This window comes from Scyliorhinus canicula, chromosome 2 (genome assembly GCF_902713615.1).
Source record: "Scyliorhinus canicula chromosome 2, sScyCan1.1, whole genome shotgun sequence".
Lineage (NCBI taxonomy): Eukaryota > Metazoa > Chordata > Chondrichthyes > Carcharhiniformes > Scyliorhinidae > Scyliorhinus > Scyliorhinus canicula.
Genome location: NC_052147.1, coordinates 84895718 through 84915223, shown reverse-complemented (window position 1 = coordinate 84915223; position 19506 = coordinate 84895718).

The following is a 19506-nucleotide window of genomic DNA, read 5'->3' as shown; positions in this document are numbered from 1 at the left end:
CCATAACAATTAGAGAGGAGCAGCAGGACCATATACAACGAGGAAATGAAATGAAAATCGCTTATTGTCACGAGTAGACTTCAACGAAGTTACTGTGAAAAGCCCCTAGTCGCCACATTCCGGCGCCTGTCCGGAGAGGCTGGTACGGGAATCGAACCGTGCTGCTGGCCTGCTTGAAAAGCCAGCGATTTAGCCGAGTGAGCTAAACCAGCCCCGGATGGGGAAACCAGGATGGAGTAGTGGGGCCATTAACAGTGAGAGAAGGGCAATGGGGCCATTGACAGCAACGGTGGAGCAACAGGGACATTCAAGAGGAGGAACAATACCATTAACAGCAAGTGAGGAGCAACAGGGCCATTAACAGCGAGGCACAACGGGGCCACTAACAGGCGGCATAGAGGCATAACTGCTGCCTCACAGCTCCAGGGTCCCAAGTTCGATTCCCGGATTGGGTCACTGTCTGTGCGGAGTTTGCACTTTCTCCCTGTGTCTGCGTGGGTTTTCTCCGGGTACTCCGGTTTCCTCCCACTGTCCAAAGATGTGGAGGTTAGGTGTATTGTCCATGCTAAATTGCCCCTTTGTGTCCAAAATATCAAGTGGTATTACTGGGTTACGAGGTTAGGGTGGAGGCATGGGCTCTTTCCAAGGGCTGGTGCAGACTCGATGGGCTGAATGGCCTCCTTCTGCACTGCAAATTCTATGACTTCCATGAGAGGGAAGCAACGGTGTCATTAACAGTGAGAGGAGCAATGGGACCACTCGCAGTGAGAGAGGAGCAGCAGGGTCTTTCACAGCGAGAGAGGAACAGCGGGGTCATTAAGAGCCACCAGCCTCTGGGTGAAATGGTTTTCCCTTAAATTCTCCAAAATCTTCTGCCCCTTGCCTCACATCTCTGTCGCTTGTTTTTTGGCAACCCTAAGGGATAAAGTTATTTTCTATCTTCCCTATCTATGTCTGTCATGCATTTGTTCACCTCAACCAGGTCTCCTGTCAGCCTCTGCTCCAAGACAAACAATCCCAGCGAAACCAGCCTCTCTTCATAATTGAAACATTCCAGCCCAGGCAACATCCTGGTGAATCTCCTCTGCACCCTTTCTGGCGCAGCCACATCATTCTATAGTGTGGCGACCAGAACTACACACAACCCTCTAGCTGTGGCCTAACGAGCATTTTATACAGATCCATCATAATCTTTCTGCTCTCATTTTGGACAGCCCCCGATCAAAGGAAAACCCCGGAGCGCAGGAGCTCATTCACCAGGTAAGTATGGGTGATCCCGCAGGACCGGGGATCAGAAACCCCCACCAGGATAGTCACCTTGGAACGTAAGGGGATTCAACGGCCCACCTAAGAAGCCTAAAAGCAAACATTTTTTTAAAAAAATTTAGATTACCCAATTATTTTTTCTAATTAAGGGGCAATTTAGTATGGCCAATCTACCTACTCTGCACATCTTTGGGTTGTGGGGGCGAAACCCACGCAGACACGGGGAGAATGTGCAAACTCCACATGGACAGTGACCCAGAGCCGGGATCGAACCTGGGACCTCAGCGCCATGAGGCAGCTGTGCTAACCACTAGGCTACCGTGCTGCCCTCTAAAAGCAAACATAATCTACCTAGATCAGAGGTCATCGAATTTACAGCAGAAGGAGGCTACACAGCCCATCGGGTCTGCACTGCCCCTTACAAAGAGCACCCTACTCAAGTCCGCATATCTACCCGATTCCCGTAACCCCTACTTAACCTTTATGGACACTAAGGGCAATTTGGCATGGCCAATCCACCTAACCCGCACATCTTTGGACTGTGGAAGGAAATCGGAGCACCCGGAGGAAACCCACGCAGTCACGGAGAGAACGTGCCAACTCTGCACAGACAGTGACCCAGCAAGGAATCGAACCTGGGACCCTGGAATTGTAAAGCAACTGTGCTAACCACTATGCTACCTACAAGAGACGCACCTGAGGGAGAAGGACCGACTGCTGGTAAGGAAGAGCTGGATGGGACAGACGTACCATTCATGCTACGGGACGAGGGCCAGGGGGTTAGCAATATTAATTAGCGAAAGGACGAGGTTTACAGACACCAAGACAGTTACGGACCCAGGAGGGCAGTCCGTCATGGTCAGCAGTGTCCTGGTAGGGGCACCGGTCATAATGGTAAATGTGTATGCTCCCAACTGGGACAACACAGAATTCATAAAGAAGACCATGACGGAAATCCCAGACCTTGACACACACCGACTGATTATGGGGGGCAACGTTAACTGCGTGCTGGACCCACTGACCGAACGGGGAAAAAGTCTGGCATGGCTAGGGAGCTAGGAGCCTTCATGGAACAGATGGTGGACCCATGGAGGTTCCTGCACCTGGGAGAAAAAGAGTTCTCGTTCTTTTCGCAGGTGCACAAGGTGTACACCCATATCAACTTCTTTGCAATGGGGAAATCGGTGCTTCCAGAGATCACAGGAACAGACTACTCTGTGATTGTTATCTCCGATCACGCTCCACATTATATGGATGTGAGGTTGGAGACAAGCCGGGTCCAGCGCCCCACGTGGAGGCTGGACACAGACCACATGTCCCCACTCTTGTTCGCGCTAGCAATCGAACCCCTGGCGATAGCTCTGCGGGGCACAAATCCAGAGAGTAGACAGAGAGCACAGAGTTTCACTCTATGCAGGTGACAGGAGGGACTGAAGGCAATACTGCAAATACTAAAGGAGTTTGGAACCTTCTCTTTTTTAAAAAATAATTTTTATTGGAATTTTTTACAGAAAATATAAAATATAACAACAAACAATGAAATGCAACAATGTAACCCATAATAACTGTAACACCCCCCAGACCGTATCAACGCATGTATCACATCCCCCCCGCCCCCCCAACCCCAATGAACATCAAGAGAACTTAAAAATAAATTAAAATTAAATAAACAAACATAGTTATCGTCCCCCCCCTTTCCCCTTCCCCCCTCCTCCCCCCCCCTCCCCCCCCCCCCGGGTTGCTGCTGTCCCCGTACCCTATCGTTGAGCCAGAAAGTCGAGGAAAGGTTGCCACCACCTAAAGAACCCTTGTACCGACCCTCTCAGGGCAAATTTGACCTTCTCTAGCTTAATGAAACCCGCCATGTCATTGATCCAGGTCTCCACGCTTGGGGGCCTCGCATCCTTCAATTGTAGCAAGATCCTTCGCCGGGCTACTAGGGACGCAAAGGCCAGCACACCGGCCTCGTTCGCCTCCTGCACTCCCGGCTCCACCCCAACCCCAAAAATCGCGAGTCCCCATCCTGGCTTGACCCTGGATCCCACCACCCTTGACACCGTCCACGCACCCCCTTGCAGAACTCGTCCAGTGCCGGGCATGCCCAGAACATATGGGCATGGTTCGCTGGACTCCCCGAGCACCTGACACACCTGTCTTCACCCCCAAAGAACCTACTCATCCTCGTCCCAGTCATGTGAGCCCGGTGCAGCACCTTGAATTGGATGAGGCTAAGCCGTGCACACGAGGAGGAAGAATTAACCCTCTCCAGGGCATCAGCCCATGTCCCGTCTTCGATCTGTTCCCCCAGTTCCCCCTCCCACTTAGCTTTCAGCTCCTCTACTGACGCCTCCTCCACCTCCTGCATAACCTTGTAGATGTCAGATATCTTCCCCTCTCCGACCCAGACCCCCGAAAGCACCCTGTCACTCACCCCCCTCGCGGGAAGCGAAGGGAATCCCTCCACCTGCCGTCTAGCAAATGCCTTTACCTGCAGATACCTGAACATGTTTCCCGGGGGAGCCCAAATTTCTCCTCCAACTCCCCCAGGCTCGCAAACCTCCCATCAATAAACAGGTCCCTCAGCTGTCTGATGCCCGCTCTGTGCCAACCCTGAAATCCCCCATCAATGTTCCCCGGGATGAACCTATGGTTCCCCCTTAACGGAGCCTCCATCGAGCCCCCCACTTCTCCCCTATGCCGCCTCCACTGCCCCCAAATCTTGAGGGTAGCCGCCACCACCGGACTCATGGTATACCTCGTAGGAGGGAGCGACCACGGCGCCGTTACCAGGGCCCCCAGGCTTGTATCCCCACAGGACGCCCTCTCCATCCGTTTCCATGCTGCCCCCTCCCCCTCCATCACCCACTTGCGCACCATCGACACATTGGCCGCCCAGTAATACCCCGAGAGATTGGGTAGCGCCAGCACCCCCCCATCTCTACCCCGCTCCAAGAAGACCCTCTTCACCCTCGGGGTCCCATGCGCCCAAACAAAGCTCATGATGCTACTAGTCACCCTTCTAAAAAAGGCCCTAGGGATAAAGATGGGAAAACACTGAAAAAGGAACAAGAACCTCGGGAGAACCGTCATTTTGACGGACTACACTCTACCCGCCAACGATAGCGGCACCATGACCCACCTTTTATATTCCTCCTCCATCTGCTCCACCAACCTGGTAAAATTAAGCTTATGGAGAGTCCCCCAACTCCTGGCCACCTGCACCCTCAGGTATCTGAAACTCTTCACTGCCCTCTTAAACGGGAGTCTCCCAATTCCCTCCTCCTGATCACCAGGGTGTACTACAAATACCTCGCTCTTGCCTAAATTTAACTTATAGCCCGAGAAGCCCCCAAATTCCGCTAACAGCTCCATCACCCCCGGCATTCCCCCTTCTGGATCCGCCACATACAACAGCAGGTCGTCCGCATACAGCGATACCCGATGTTCCTCCCCACCCCGCACCAGACCCCTCCATCTTCCTGACTCCCTCAACGCCATAGCCAAAGGTTCAATCACCAGTGCAAAGAGCAAGGGGGACAGGGGGCACCCCTGCCTGGTCCCACAGTAGAGCCTAAAGTACTCTGATCTCCTTCCATTGGTAACTACACTTGCCATTGGAGCCGCGTAGAGCAGCCTCACCCATTTGATGAATTCCTCCCCGAATCCGAACCGCTCCAGCACCTCCCACAGGTACCCCCACTCAACTCTATCAAACGCTTTCTCTGCGTCCAGCGCCACCACTATCTCCGCCTCCCCCTCCACTGCCGGCATCATGATAACATTTAGCAGTCTCCGCACATTCGTGTTGAGCTGCCGTCCCTTGACAAATCCTGTCTGATCCTCGTGTATCACACAGTCCTCTATCCTGGTGGCCAGGATCTTCGCCAGCAACTTAGCGTCAACATTGAGGAGCGAGATAGGCCTGTATGATCCACACTGCAAGGGGTCCTTATCCTGCTTCAGGATCAGAGAGATCAGTGCCCGCGACATCGTCGGGGGCAAAGCCCCCCCCCCTCCCATGCCTCATTGAAGGCTCGCACCAACAGGGGGCCCACCAGATCTGCATACTTTTTATAAAATTCCACCAGGAACCCATCCGGCCCTGGCGTCTTACCTGACTGCATTTGTCCAATCCCCCTGACTAGCCCCTCCAACTCTATCGGCGCCCCCAGCCCCTCTACCAGCTCCTCTTGGACCCTTGGGAAACATGGCCTGTTCATGAAGCTCTCCATCCCCCCTCTCCCCATCGGAGGTTCCGACCAGTACAGTTCCTCGTAGAAGTCCCTAAAGACCCCATTTACTTCTGTCCCCTTCTGCACTACATTCCCACCCTTATCCGTTACTCCACCAATTTCCCTAGCCGCATCTCGCTTATGGAGCTGATGCGCCAACATCCTGCTCGCCTTCTCACCACACTCATATACCGCGCCCTGCGCCCTCCTCCACTGTGTCTCCGCCTTTCTGGTGGTCAACAAGTCAAATTTGGCCTGCAAACTACGCCGTTCCCCCAGCAACCCCTCCTCCGGTGCCTCCGCGTATCTCCTGTCCACATCCAGGAGCTCTCCCACCAGCCTCTTCCTCTCCTTCCTCTCCCTCCTTTCCCTATGGGCCCGGATGGAGATCAGCTCCCAACGGATCACTGCTTTCAGAGCCTCCCAGACCATCCCCACCCAGACCTCCCCCATGTCGTTGGTATCAAGATACCCCTCAATACTTCCCGGACCCTCCTACACACCTCCTCATCAGCCAGCATCCCCACATCCAGGCGCCAGAGCGGGCGCTGGTCCCGCGCCTCCCCCATCTCCAGATCAACCCAGTGCGGAGCATGGTCTGAAATCGCTATGGCCGAGTATTAGAATTAGAACAGTACAGTACAGCACAGAACAGGCCCTTCGGCCCTCGATGTTGTGCCGAGCAATGATCACCCTACTCTAGCCCACGTATCCACCCTATACCAGTAACCCAACAACCCCCATTAACCTTATTTTTTTTTTTTAGGACACTAAGGGCAATTTAGCCTGGCCAATCCACCTAACCCGCACATCTTTGGACTGTGGGAGGAAACCGGAGCACCCGGAGGAAACCCACGCACACAGGGGGAGGACGTGCAGACTCCGCACAGACAGTGACCCAGCTGGGAATCGAACCTGGGACCCTGGAGCTGTGAAGCATTGATGCTAACCACCATGCTACCATGCTGCCCGTGTCCTCGGCATCCTGCACCTTCGGGATCAATCCCCTGCTCAGGATGAAAAAGTCTATCCGGGAATAAACCCTATGGACATGGGAGAAAAAGGAATACTCCCGCGCTCTCGGCCTCCCAAACCTCCAGGGATCCACCCCTCCCATCTGGTCCATAAACCACCTCAGCACTTTGGCCGCCGCCGGTCTCCTACCCGTCCTTGAACTGGACCGGTCCAGTGTGGGATCCAGCACTGTGTTAAAGTCTCCCCCCATGATCAGGCCCCCTGCCTCCAGGTCCGGGATGTGGCCCAACAATCGCCTCATGAAGCCAGCATCATCCCAATTCGGGGCATATACGTTCACCAGCACCACCTTCTCTCCCTGCAGCCTACCCTTCACCATAATATATCTGCCCTCCTTGTCCGACACCACCTCAGCCGCCTCGAACGCCACCCTCTTCCCCACCAGAATCGCCACCCCCCTTCCCCACCAGAATCGCCACCCCCCCCCGGTTCTTCGCGTCCAATCCTGTGTGATAGAGCAGCCCCACCCACCCCTTCCTCAGATGAACCTGGTCTGCCACCTTCAAGTGGCTCTCCTGGAGCATAGCCACGTCCGCCTTCAGCCCCTTCAGATAAGAAAATATCCTAGTTCTCTTAACCGGCCCGTTCAGCCCCCTCACGTTCCAGGTAATCAGCCGGATCAGAGGGCAACCCGCCCCCCCTCCCCCGCCGGCTAGCCATAGCTTATCGACTGCTCGCCCCAGGCCAGCTCGCCCCGCCTGACCCGTTCCCCATGGCGATAACGCCTCTCCTCTAACCCCCCGGCCCACACCAGCTCCTTCCTGGCCATTCCAGCAGCAACCCGGTATCCCCCCCCCCCCCCCCCCCGGCTAGGACCCCTCCTAGCCGCGACGCACCCTCCATGGTACTTCCGTGAGTCAGCTGACTTCGGCTGACCCCGGCAGCTCCCGCCAAAACCCATCCCCTCCCGGCATGGGGGTCATCCCCCTCTTGCCACACCTCCTTGGCACCGCTTCAGCGCCGGAAAGAAAACCAGTAGAGGCCACTCCCCCACCTCCAGCTCCACTCCCCCTGCCCCGCCGCGGGGGAAACCAGAGGAAAGCCTGCGCTTTCACACTGCCACACCCCACCCTTTTGACGCAGCTCCCCAAAATCCAGTTTCACCCCAACCCCCAGCCCTGTACAGAAGAGAACATATAAAACACAAACCCCCAACATTCCCCACACCCATACCCAACATACAGACCCACCCGGAAACAGAGCAAAAAGAAAACCAGCATAAAAAACGTGTCAAAATTGAAGAACAGCAACAGCGAAAACAGCAACGGCCATAGTGTGTCCCCAGACCCTAGTTCGAGTCCAGTTTCTCCGCCTGTACAAAGGCCCACGCCTCCTCCGGGGACTCAAAGTAGTTGTGCCGGTCCTTATATGTCACCCACAGACGCGCAGGCTGCAGCATTCCAAATCTGACCTGCTTGGCATGCAGCACCGCCTTCGTCCGGTTGAACCTGGCCCGCCGCTTTGCCACCTCCGCACTCCAGTCCTGGTAGATTCGCACTACCGAATTCTCCCACTTGCTGCTCCTCTCTTTCTTGGCCCAGCGCAGCACACACTCCCGGTCACTGAATCGATGGAACCGCACCAGCACCGCCCGCGGGGGTTCATTTGCCTTAGGCCTCCTGGCCAGCACTCTGTGAGCTCCCTCAAGCTCCAGGGGCAAATGGAAGGACCCCGCTCCCATCAATGAGCTCAACATCGTGGTCACGTACGACGGGGGATCCGACCCCTCCAGCCCCTCCGCCAGGCCCAGGATCCTCAAATTCTTTCACCTCGTGCGAACGTCCAGCTCCTCCAAGCAGTCTTGCCACTTTTTGTGAAGTGCCTCGTGCAACTCCACTTTCCCCACGAGGACCACGGCCTCCTCCTCCCGCTCAGCGGCCTGCTGCTGCAACTCCCGAATGGACACTTCCTGGGCTGCCTGGGTCCCAAGCAGCTTGTTGGTAGTCGCATTCAGGGAGTCCAGCAACTCAGCCTTCAGCTCCGCAAAACAGCACAGAAGAGAGGCTTGCTGCTCCTGCGCCCACTTCCACCAGTCCGCAGGTGTTCCGCCGGCCGCCATTTTGTCCTTCTTCCCCCGCTTTTCTTGGGGAGCTGCTGCAGCTTTTTCCTTTGCCCCACTCCGGGTGAGCACCATAAATTATGGGGAATGCTCCTCTAGACACCTTCCCCCACCGGGAATCAGCACCGTTTGGGGCCCTCAAATCGGCCCAAAAGTCCTTAAGTAGCGGGAGCTGCCGAACGTGCGGCTTAGCTCCGCATTGCCGCAACCGGAAGTCCCAGTTTGGAACCTTCTCGGCCTACAAACGTAACCTGGGCAAAAGTGAGGCATTCCCAGTGAACCCAAAAGGGGGAGGGGCAGAGCTGAAGGGGCTCCCGTTTAAAACGGCCCAGAACAGATTCCGTTACCTGGGGATCCAGATAGCCAGAGACTGGACACAGATCTACAAGTGGAACCTGACCAGCCTGGTGGAGGAAGTAAAAAGGGACCTGCAGAGGTGGGGCTCACTCCCACTGTCCCTGGCGGGAAGAGTGCAGACGACCAAGATGAACGTGCTGCCAAGGTTCCTCTTCCTGTTTAGATCCATTCCGACCTTCATCCCCAAGGCCTTTTTCCGAAACGTAGACAATCTAATCATGGCGTTTGTGGGGGCGGGGGGGGGGGCGCGGCGCGTAAGAACCCGAGAATTCCCAAACCGACACTACAAAGAGGGAAAGTCAGAGGCAGCCTGGCTCCACCGAACCTACAATACTACCACTGGGCAGTAACGGCAGAAAAAGTGAGGGGATGGGTGCAAGAAGCCGACACAGATTGAGTACAAATGGAGGAGGCATCCTGTAAAGGAACGACCCTCTGGGCCCTGGCCACAACAGCACTCCCATCCTTCTCAACAAGATACACAACGAGCCCAGTGGTAGCGGCCACACTGAGAACGTGGATCCAGTTGAGACAGCACTTCGCGATAACTAAACTGTCCCCTCTGGCCCCCATTTGCGGCAATCACATGAAATGAAAAATGACAGGGAATGAAAATCGCTTATTGTCACAAGTAGGCTTCAATGAAGTTACTGTGAAAAGCCCCTAGTCGCCACATTCCGGCGCCTGTTCAGGGAGGCTGGTACGGGAATCGAATTGTGCTGCTGGCCTGCTTTCAAAGCCAGTGATTTAGCCCTGTGCTAAACCAGCCCCTCATTCCCCCCAGCCATGCTAAATACCACCGTCAAAAGATGGAGGCGGGAGAGGGGCGCACTGACGGTCGGAGACTTCTACGTAGGGCCCGGACTAGCGACACTGGACGAACTGATGAGGAAGCGGAAACTAGAAAAAGGACAGGAATTGAGACACCTCCAAATAAAACACTTCCTCCGCAAAGAGACAGTGGGGTACCTCGGGGCCCCAGAAAACACACTACTAGAGGACCTGATAGGCAGACAGTAAAGAAGATTCCCACAGACAGTATGTGGGAAAATATACGGACAGTTACAGGACAGAGCCCAAACACCACTCGGCAAGACCAGACGGAAATGGGGGGGCAAACAGGGGACAGAAGTAGGATGGGGACTCCGGAGCGAAACACTGAGCAGGGTGAACCCCACCTCCTCCTGTGCAAGGCTCAGCCTAATGCAGCCCAAAGTGGTGCACAGAGCACACCTGACCAGAACCCGAATGAACAGGTTCTTCCCGGAGGTGGAGGATAAATGTGAGCGGTGCCAGAGGGGCCCGGCCAACCACACCCACATGTTTTGGGCTTGTCCCAAACCTGCTGGGTTCTGGACAGTTTTCTCTGAGGCAATGTCCAAGGTTGTGGGGGTGAGGGTGAATCCATGCCCAATAGTGGCAATCTTCAGGATATCGGAGCAGCCAGAGTTACACATGGGGAAGGGGGCCAAAGCCCTTGCTTTCACTTCCCTAATCGCACGCTGGAGAATCCTGCTCAGCTGGCGATCGGCAGCACCACCCAAAGCTGCAGACTGGCTCACTGACCTCTCGGAATTTCTCCACCTGGAGAAGATTAAGTACGCCATCCGAGGATCAGAGGAAGGCTTCCTGGATTCTTAGGGGCAGTTTGTCGGCCTGTTCCAAAACCTGCTTGAGGCCAACAACGAGGAGTAGGCCAGGGGAAAAAAGATCAGGAACCAAAGGACTGCGTGCAACCTGGGGGGGGGGGGGGGGGGGGGGGGGGGGGCGCGGAAGGAAGGTGGGAAAACCACAAGAGGAGAGGAAGGGTATTGAAGCCAATGGGGGAGGGGGGGGGAGAGGGGTATCATAGACCGATCCAGAGGGCAACAAAATGTACATAGAGGTAGTTAAATGAAGGACAAATCAAATCTCTCTGTAAAAGAAAGTAAATTAGCATGGGCAAGGAAAATGTAATGTATATACGCAACAACTGTTCATAAATATGAGAAAGTGGCATATGTGAGCATTGCACCTGTACAATAAAAAGATTTTTTTTTTTTAAATCTCTCTGCTCTTATATTCCATGCCTTGGTCAATAAAGGCATGTATCCCATATGCCTTCTTAGCCACTTTATCTACCAGTCCTGCTGCCTTCAGGGATCTTTGGACATCAACCCCAAGGTCCCTCTGGTCCTTTGTACTTCCTAGCATTCAATTTGTATTCCCTTACCTTGTTAGTCCTCCCACAATGAGGAGGATACACGGGATCACTTGGGTGTGGGTCCCGAACGCGCTCATCAAGACTACCTCAAAACCAACATATTGAGGCACAACATACAGGGAGCAATTCAATAGAAACATTTCTAAGTGTCATTTTGGGCCGGTTTGGTGGGGTTTTTCTCAGCGGACACGTTGGCAAGATTGCGGCCCTTAATCAATGTTACTTAGTGGCAAAAATGGGCCCCCATGAGATTTTTTTCAATTCTCGCTGTCCAGCCATCTGATTTGCTGGACTCATGCCTCAGTGTCTTGCTGCTAACATGGCGGAGCTGCTTTTAAACGCTCCAGCACCACTCACTCCCAGTCAACACACAAACATGGCAGCGCGCAGACCTGCTCCTCACTTTGGCGATGCTGACCTCACAAGGCTTCTCGGTGCTGTGGATGGGAGGCGGGCCACCCTGTTCCCCCAGGGCGTTGGAGGACCAGCAGCAGGGTCAGCAATGCCACCTGGGTGGCAATAGCAGCAGCTGTCAATGCGGGCAGCATGACCAGGAATGTCGGAAGAAGACCCAACGACTTCCACCGAACTGCAAGGGTGAGTTACCCCCTCTCTCCTGGCATCAGTTCCACCTGCCACCCTTCAAATTCCCAAAGACCCCCGTCTACAAATCACTGTCTGACATTTCTCACCCTCCTCACATCCGATCTTCGTGCTTGTTCCACAGAAATCCTTGGCACCCACCGGTACAACTCTCCATCTACAGGTGCAATGCTCACATATGTCACTTGCTACAGACCCCCAAAATCCAGCAAGTGTGCAGCTCACAATGCCATCTTTGTCCCCGCAGAGAAGATAGCCCATTGTTCCCGCCTACTCTAAACACAAAATAGCCTAACTCCCCCGAACCCTCCCCCCACTCATATTGAATCTGCTAACAGTTTAGTTTTCCCCGAAGAAGTCGATAAACTGCTGCCACCTCTGGACGAATCCTAACATTGATCCTCTCAGGGTGAACTTAATTTTCTCAAGCCTGAGAAACCCAGCCATGTCGCTAACCCATACCCCCGATTTCGGGGGCTCCAAGTCTCTCCACACTAATAAGATCCGTCTCCGGCTACCAAGGAGGCAATGGCCAAAACGGCAGCCCCTCTCACCCCTGGACTCCCGGGTCTTCCGATACTCCAAAAATTGCCACCTCTGGACTCGGCGCCACCCTTGTTTTTAGCACCGTGGATATGACCTCTGCAAATCCCTGCCAGTATCCCCTAAGCTTTGGGCATGCCCAAACATATGGACAAGATTTGCTGGCCCTCCCGCACACCTCACACACTTGTCCTCTATCCCAGAAAACTTGCTCATCCGGGCCATCGTCATGTGTGCCCAGTGAACCACCTTGAATCTATCAGGTCGCCCCTCAACCTCCGTAGTTTCAGTGAGAACAAACCAAGTTTATTCAACGACTCCTCATAGCTAATGCCCTCCATACCAGGCAACATCCTGGTAAATCTCTTCTGCACCCTCTCTAAAGCCTCCATATCCTTCTGGTAGTGTGGCAACCAGAATTGAACACTATACTCCAAGTGTGGCCTAACTAAGGTTCTATACAGCTGCAACATGACTTGCCAATTCTTATACTCAATGCCCCGGCCAATGAAGGAAAGCATGCCGTATGCCTTCTTGACTACCTTCTCCACCTGTGTTGCCCCTTTCAGTGACCTGTGGACCTGTACACATAGATCTCTCTGACTGTCAATACTCTTGAGGGTTAGAGGGGAGCTGATCTCGATACAGGCACACAGGGAGAAGGTGGACAGAGCAGAAACGGACTGATTGATAAGGGAAATACTACAGGTCGACAGGAGTTACACGGAGACCCCAGAGGCAGGGCTTTTAAAGGAATGACGGAGGCTACAGGCTGAGTTTAGCTTGTTAAGTACAGCGAAGGCAGTGGTGCAGCTGCAAAAGGTGAGGGGGGTGATCTATGAACGTGGGGAGTATATGATGGAATGCAGACAGGCATTGATTGACACACAGGATGACCAATGAACACACGGAGCACAGCAGCCAATCACCAGACAGGACACGGCCACTATAAAGCCAGAGGGCACTAGTTTTCCCGCTCTCTTGGGATGCAGCCTCTGAGACAGTCAGAGCCCGTGAGCAACAACTGGAACATCCACCATGTGGTAGTAAGATAGTCTGATCAGGTTAGCCTCAGGTCTCCAGTCAACTCAGCATAGTGTCAACCCACAGTTAAAGTATGTATGACAGTTAAGAGTTCAATAAAATAGAGTTGCATTTCTTCAAGTGTTGGAAGCCTGTCTCTCTCACTGCTACAGTAAACGCAGTCCTCGCAGACCCAGCTTACCCAACACATCAGGGAGAAGGCCAGCAGAATGCTTGCGCAGCAGCTTAGAAAGTGGGAGGCAGCCAGGGAGATCGGGAAAGTAAAGGACAGGGTTGGGAACTTGGTCGGAGATTCAGTAGGGGTTAATAAGGCATTTGATGCATGATCAATTACACAAAGACGAGAGTTGGATGCAATCGAGGCTTTATTACACTAAGATGTGGGGCCTCCTACAGCAGCTGGCGAAATGGCTGCTGTACAGGGAGCACACATATTTATACTCCGCCTACTGGGCGGAGCCAGCAGGCAGGGAACTTCCCCTGTACCTGTAGTACAGGACCTTACCACAAATCACCTAATATATACATCAGTGGTGACTACCACAGCATTCAAGGAGTTTTACAGCAGGCTGTATGAGTCGGAACCCCCAGCCGGGCCGGAGGGGATGAGGCAATTCTTAGGGGGGCTGAGGTTCCTGAAGGGTTGGTAGAAGGACTGGGGGCCTCGATCGGGTTGGAAGAAATAGCAGATGGGTTGAAGGCCATGCAGTTGGGTGAAGCCCCGGGACCGGGCGGTTACCCAGTGGAGTTTTATAAAAAGTTCTCTGGGATACTGGGGTCGCTGCTAATGAGGACATTTAATAAGGCAAGAGAGAGGGGGGGGCTGCCACTGATGATGTCACAGGCCACGATCTCATTGATCCTGAAGTGGGATGAGGACCTGGAGCTATGCGGGTCCTACAGACCAATCTCCCTACTAAATGTAGACGCCAAATTGTCAAAGATCCATTTGCAGAGGGAGGAGCCAAGTCCTAGGTTTTGGAGTTTTGATATGAGCTTGGCTGGGATTGTGGCGTTGAAGGCAGAGCTGTAGTCAATGAATAGGCGTCTGGCATAGGAGTCCTTGTTCTCGAGATTCTCCAGGGATGAGTGTAGGGCCAGGGAGATAGTGTCTGCTGTGGACTGGTTGCGGCAGAATGTGAATTGCAGTGGATCAAGGCATTCTGGGAGCATGGAGTTGATATGTCTCATGACCAATCTCACAAAGCACTTCATAATGATAGAGGTCAAGGTGACTGGATGGTCAAAGTGCAGGGGTCAAATTGACCAGCTAGTACCAGGCAAACAGCTAGTTTATGATGAGAACCCGACCCCTTTAAGACAGCACTCGGGGCAGACGTGTCCAGTGTTTCAAGTGCGGTGACCTTGGCCTCTAGCTCCTGCCAGTTCGCCGGCCAGAATTCCTCAGCCGGGCAAAGGTGGACTTCCAAGTAGAGGATGTTATTCCTGCTCCAGCTGAAGGGCCTGAGCTCCTCAGGTAGGGGGTCCACAGACAGACCAGGAGTCTAGAACACTTGGCCCAGTTGATCCTGGCAGAGGACGCAGCAGAATAGACATCCTGGCACACTCGCATCCTCCGCAGGACAGCAGGATTGGTGAACATGAGGAGTACGTCATTGGCATAAACTGAAAGAACCACCCCGATGCCCGGCCTGTGCAGAGTCAGTCCCTTTAAATTAAATTAAACCTTTCAATGAATCCTTTCCTTGATTGTCCCCGTTCACAATTGCAACATTTGTACATAGTTACGGGGAAATATATTAAGGGATTTAATAAGGAAGGGATATAAAGAACAAAGAACAAAGAAAATTACAGCACAGGAACAGGCCCTTCGGCCCTCCCAGCCTGCGCCGATCCAGATCCTTTATCTAAACCTGTCTCCTATTTTCCAAGGTCTACTTCCCTCTGTTCCCGCCCATTCATATACCTGTCTAGATGCCTCTTAAATGATGCTATCGTGCCTGCCTCTACCACCTCCGCTGGTAAAGCGTTCCAGGCACCCACCACCCTCTGCGTAAAAAACTTTCCACGCACATCTCCGTTAAACTTTCCCCCTCTCACTTTGAAATTGTGACCCCTTGTAACTGACACCCCCACTCTTGGGAAAAGCTTGTTGCTATCCACCCTGTCCATACCTCTCATAATTTTGTAGACCTCAATCAGGTCCCCCCTCAACCTCCGTTTTTCCAACGAAAACAATCCTAATCTACTCAACCTTTCTTCATAGCTAGCACCCTCCATACCAGGCAACATCCTGGTGAACCTCCTCTGCACCCTCTCCATGGCATCCACATCCTTCTGGTAATGTGGCGACCAGAACTGCACGCAGTATTCCAAATGTGGCCGAACCAAAGTCCTATACAACTGTAACATGACCTGCCAACTCTTGTACTGGTGGCATGGCCTCTTTAAGAGGACGAGCTCCACTGACCACATGACCAATGACCAGTTCTGGGTGGAAGCGTGCAATGGAGAGTGTGTGTGGGGCCCTGGAAGCATGACCCCGGGGAGTGTGGACTAGGGAGCTGAAGAGAAGGCACTTTGATACAACCCCTCAGGGGTCAAGCACAATGTTGCATCCGATTCCCCTCCTACACCATGGAATATGAACACCATTGGGAACTGAGGGCGGGTGGGGGGGGGGGGGGGGGGGGAGCCTGTCCCCTGACTGGGAGGAGCTTCACAGTATATAAACCCTGTCCTGGGTGGAGGTGGGGTGTGGTGTCCCTTTGGGGTGAAGAGTTGTAGTACTTGCGGTTATTGTGTATAATGTAAATACACCTGGGGCAGGATTCTCCGAACCCCCGCCGGGTCGGAGGATCGCCCGGGGCCGGCGTCAATCCCACCCCTGCCGTGTCCCGAATTCTCCGCCCTCCGAGATTCGGCGGGGGCGGGAATCGCGCTGCGCCAGTCGGCGGGCCCCCCGCGGCGATTCTCCGGCACACGATGGGCCGAAGTCCCGCCGCTGACAGGCCTTTCCCGCCTGCGTGGATAAACCACCTACCTGACTGGCGGGATTGGCGGCGGGGTCCTGGGGGGGGCGCAGGCCGATCTGACCCCGGGGGGGTGCCCCCACGGTGGCCTGGCCCGTGATCGGGGCCCACCGATCGGCGGGCGGGCCAGTGCCGTGGGGGCACTCTTTTTCTTCCGCCTTCGCCATAGTCTTCACCATGGCGGAGGCGGAAGAGACCCCCTCCCCTGCGTATGCGGCGGTATGACGTCAGCAGCCGCTGACGCTCCGGCGCATCCGCGGACTTACGCCGGCCGGTTCCAAAGGCCGTTCACGCCAGCCTACGGAGTGGGAACTACTCCGGCACGGGCCAAGCCGCTCAATGTGATGGCTTGGCCCATAAAGGTGCGGAGACTTCGGCACCTTTGGGCGGCCCGACGCCGGAGTGGATCACGCCACTCCATCCCGCCGGGACACCCCCGCCCCGCCGGGTAGGGGAGAATCCCGGCCCTGGTTCTTATCGAGCCCACCATGCGTTCCATGATGTCTCTTCCTTTGGCTACTACACACCTATTATCTAATTGTCTTTGCCTTTCACAAATAAATCCCTTTGTTAACTATTGGAAGCCTCCAGTGTGTATCTCGAGCCACCACATAGTTCAATTTGCGAAGAATGGTCGGAAAGTATACTGTCAAGAAGACATACAAAGATTGCATATGGACAGAGATAGGTTTTGTGAATGAGCAAATATATGGCAGATTGAGTATAATGTAGATAGACTGGAAATTAAGGTTCTTAATTGGGGGAGGGCCAATTTTAATAAAATAAGACAGGATCTGTCCAAAGTTAATTGGGAGCCGCTATCTGTAGGAAATTCTACATCAGAGCAGTGAGATTCATTCAAAAAGGAAAAAAGAGAGTACAGGACCAAAATGTTCCCTAGTGGCCAGGTCTCTGGCACTGAGTCTGGCTCTGTGGCTCAGAAGGGAAGGGGGGAGAATAGAAAAGTAACAATGATAGGAGACTCAATGGTTAGGGGAGTAGATAGGAAATTCTGTGGCAGCGAGCGAGACTCCCGGAAGGTTTGTTGCCTCCCGGGTGCCAGGATCGTGTCTGCAGGATTCTTTCAGGGGAGGGGGAGCAACCAGAAGTCGTGGTGCACATTGGCACCAACGACATAGCTAAGAAAAGGGATGAAGATCTAAGAAGTGATTTTAGGGAGTTAGGTTGGAAGCTAAAGAGCAGGGCAAGCAGAGTAGTGATCTCAGGATTGCTACCAGTGCCATGTGCAAGTGAGGCAAGGAACAGAGAGCGAGTGCAGCACGAGTGCGCCGGAGCGTCAGCGGCTGCTGACGTCATACCGCCACATGCGCAGGGGGCAGCACGGTAGCAGAGTGGTTAACACAAATGCTTCACAGCTCCAGGGTCCCAGGTTCGAATCCCGGCTTGGGTCACTGTCTGTGTGGAGTCTGCACGTTCTCCCCGTGTGTGCGTGGGTTTCCTCCGGGTGCTCCGGTTTCCTCCCACAGCCCAAAGATGTGCATGTTAGGTGAATTGGCCAGGCTAAATTGCCCTCAGGGTCCAAATTGCCCTTCGTGTTAGGTGGGGTTACTGGGTTATGGGGATAGGGTGGAGGTATGGGCTTGGGTAGGGTGCTCTTTCCAAGAGCCGGTGCAGACTCGATGGGCCGAATGGCCTCCTTCTGGACTGTAAATTCTATGAAAGAACACGTGGCTACAGGGCTGGTGCAGGAAGGAAGGGTTCAGATATGTGGATCATTGGGATACCTTCTGCAGAAGGTGGGACCTGTACATGAAGGACGGATTGCACCTAAACTGGAGGGGCACCAATATCCTGGGTGGGAGGTTTGCTCTTCGGGAGGGTTGAAACTAGTTTGGCAGGGGGGTGGGAACCAGAGCTATGGATCAGAGGATAGGGTAGCTGTTGAACAGGCAGAAATATTATGTAGCAAGTCTGTGAGGAAGGATAGACATTTGATAGGGCAAAGTTGCATTCAGTGGAATGGGTTAAAGTGTGTCTGTTTCAAAGCAAGGCGTGTCAGGAATAAGGGAGCTGAACTTAGAGCATAGATCAGTATTTGGAACTGCAATGCTGTAGCCTTTACAGAGACATGGATTTCACAGGGGCAGGAATGGTTCTTAGATGTTCCGGAGTTTAGATGTTTTCAGAAGAATAGGGAGGGAGGTAAAATAGGAGGGGGAGTGGCACTGTTAATTAGGGAGTGCACCATAGCTGCAGAAAAGGAGGTAATCGAGGCGGGTTTGTCTACTGAGTCAGTATGGGTGGAAGTCAGAAACAAGAAAGGAGCAGTCACTTTATTGGGAGTTTTCTACCCCCCAATAGCAGCAGAAAGATAGAGGAACAGATTGGGCGGCAGATCTTGGGAAGGTGCAGAAGTAACAGTGTTATTGTCTTGCGTGACTTCAACTTCCTTAGTGAAAATGCGTGACTGGAACTTCCTTAGTGAAAATGGTTTGGATGGAGCAGATTTGGTCAGGTGTGTACAGGAAGGATTCCTGACTCAATATGTAGATAGGCCGACTGGGAGTAGCCATATTGGTCTTGGTGCTCGGCAACAAACCAGGCCAGGTGTCAGATGTCTTGGTGGGAGAGCATTTCGGTGACAGTGACCACAACTCCTTGACCTTTACCATAGTCATGGAGAGGGCTAGGAACACACAATATGGGAAGGTATATAATTGGGGGAGGGGAAATTATACTGCTATTAGACAGGAGCTGAGGAGCATAAAGTGGGAACAATTGTTCTTGGGGAAATGCACAACAGTAATGTGGGGATTGTTTAAGGAGCATTTGCTGCGAGTGCTGAATTGTTTTGTCCCATTGAGACAAGGAAGGAATGGTAAGGTGAAGGAGCCTTGGATGACAAGAGAAGTGGAGTTTCTAGTCAAGAGGAAGAAGGAAGCTTACGTAAGGTTGAGGAAGGAAGGATCTGATTCAGCTCGAGAGTTACAAGGTAGCCAGGAAGGAACTCAAAAATGGACTGACGAGAGCTCGAAGGGGGCATGAAAAAGCCCTGGTGGGAAAGATTAGGGAAAACCCCAAGGCGTTCAACACTTACGTGAGAAATAAGAGGATGTTCAGAGTGAGAGTATGGCCGATCAGAGATAGTGAAGGGAACTTGTGCCTCGAGTTTGAGGAGATGGGGGAGGCCCGAAATGAATATTTTGCTTC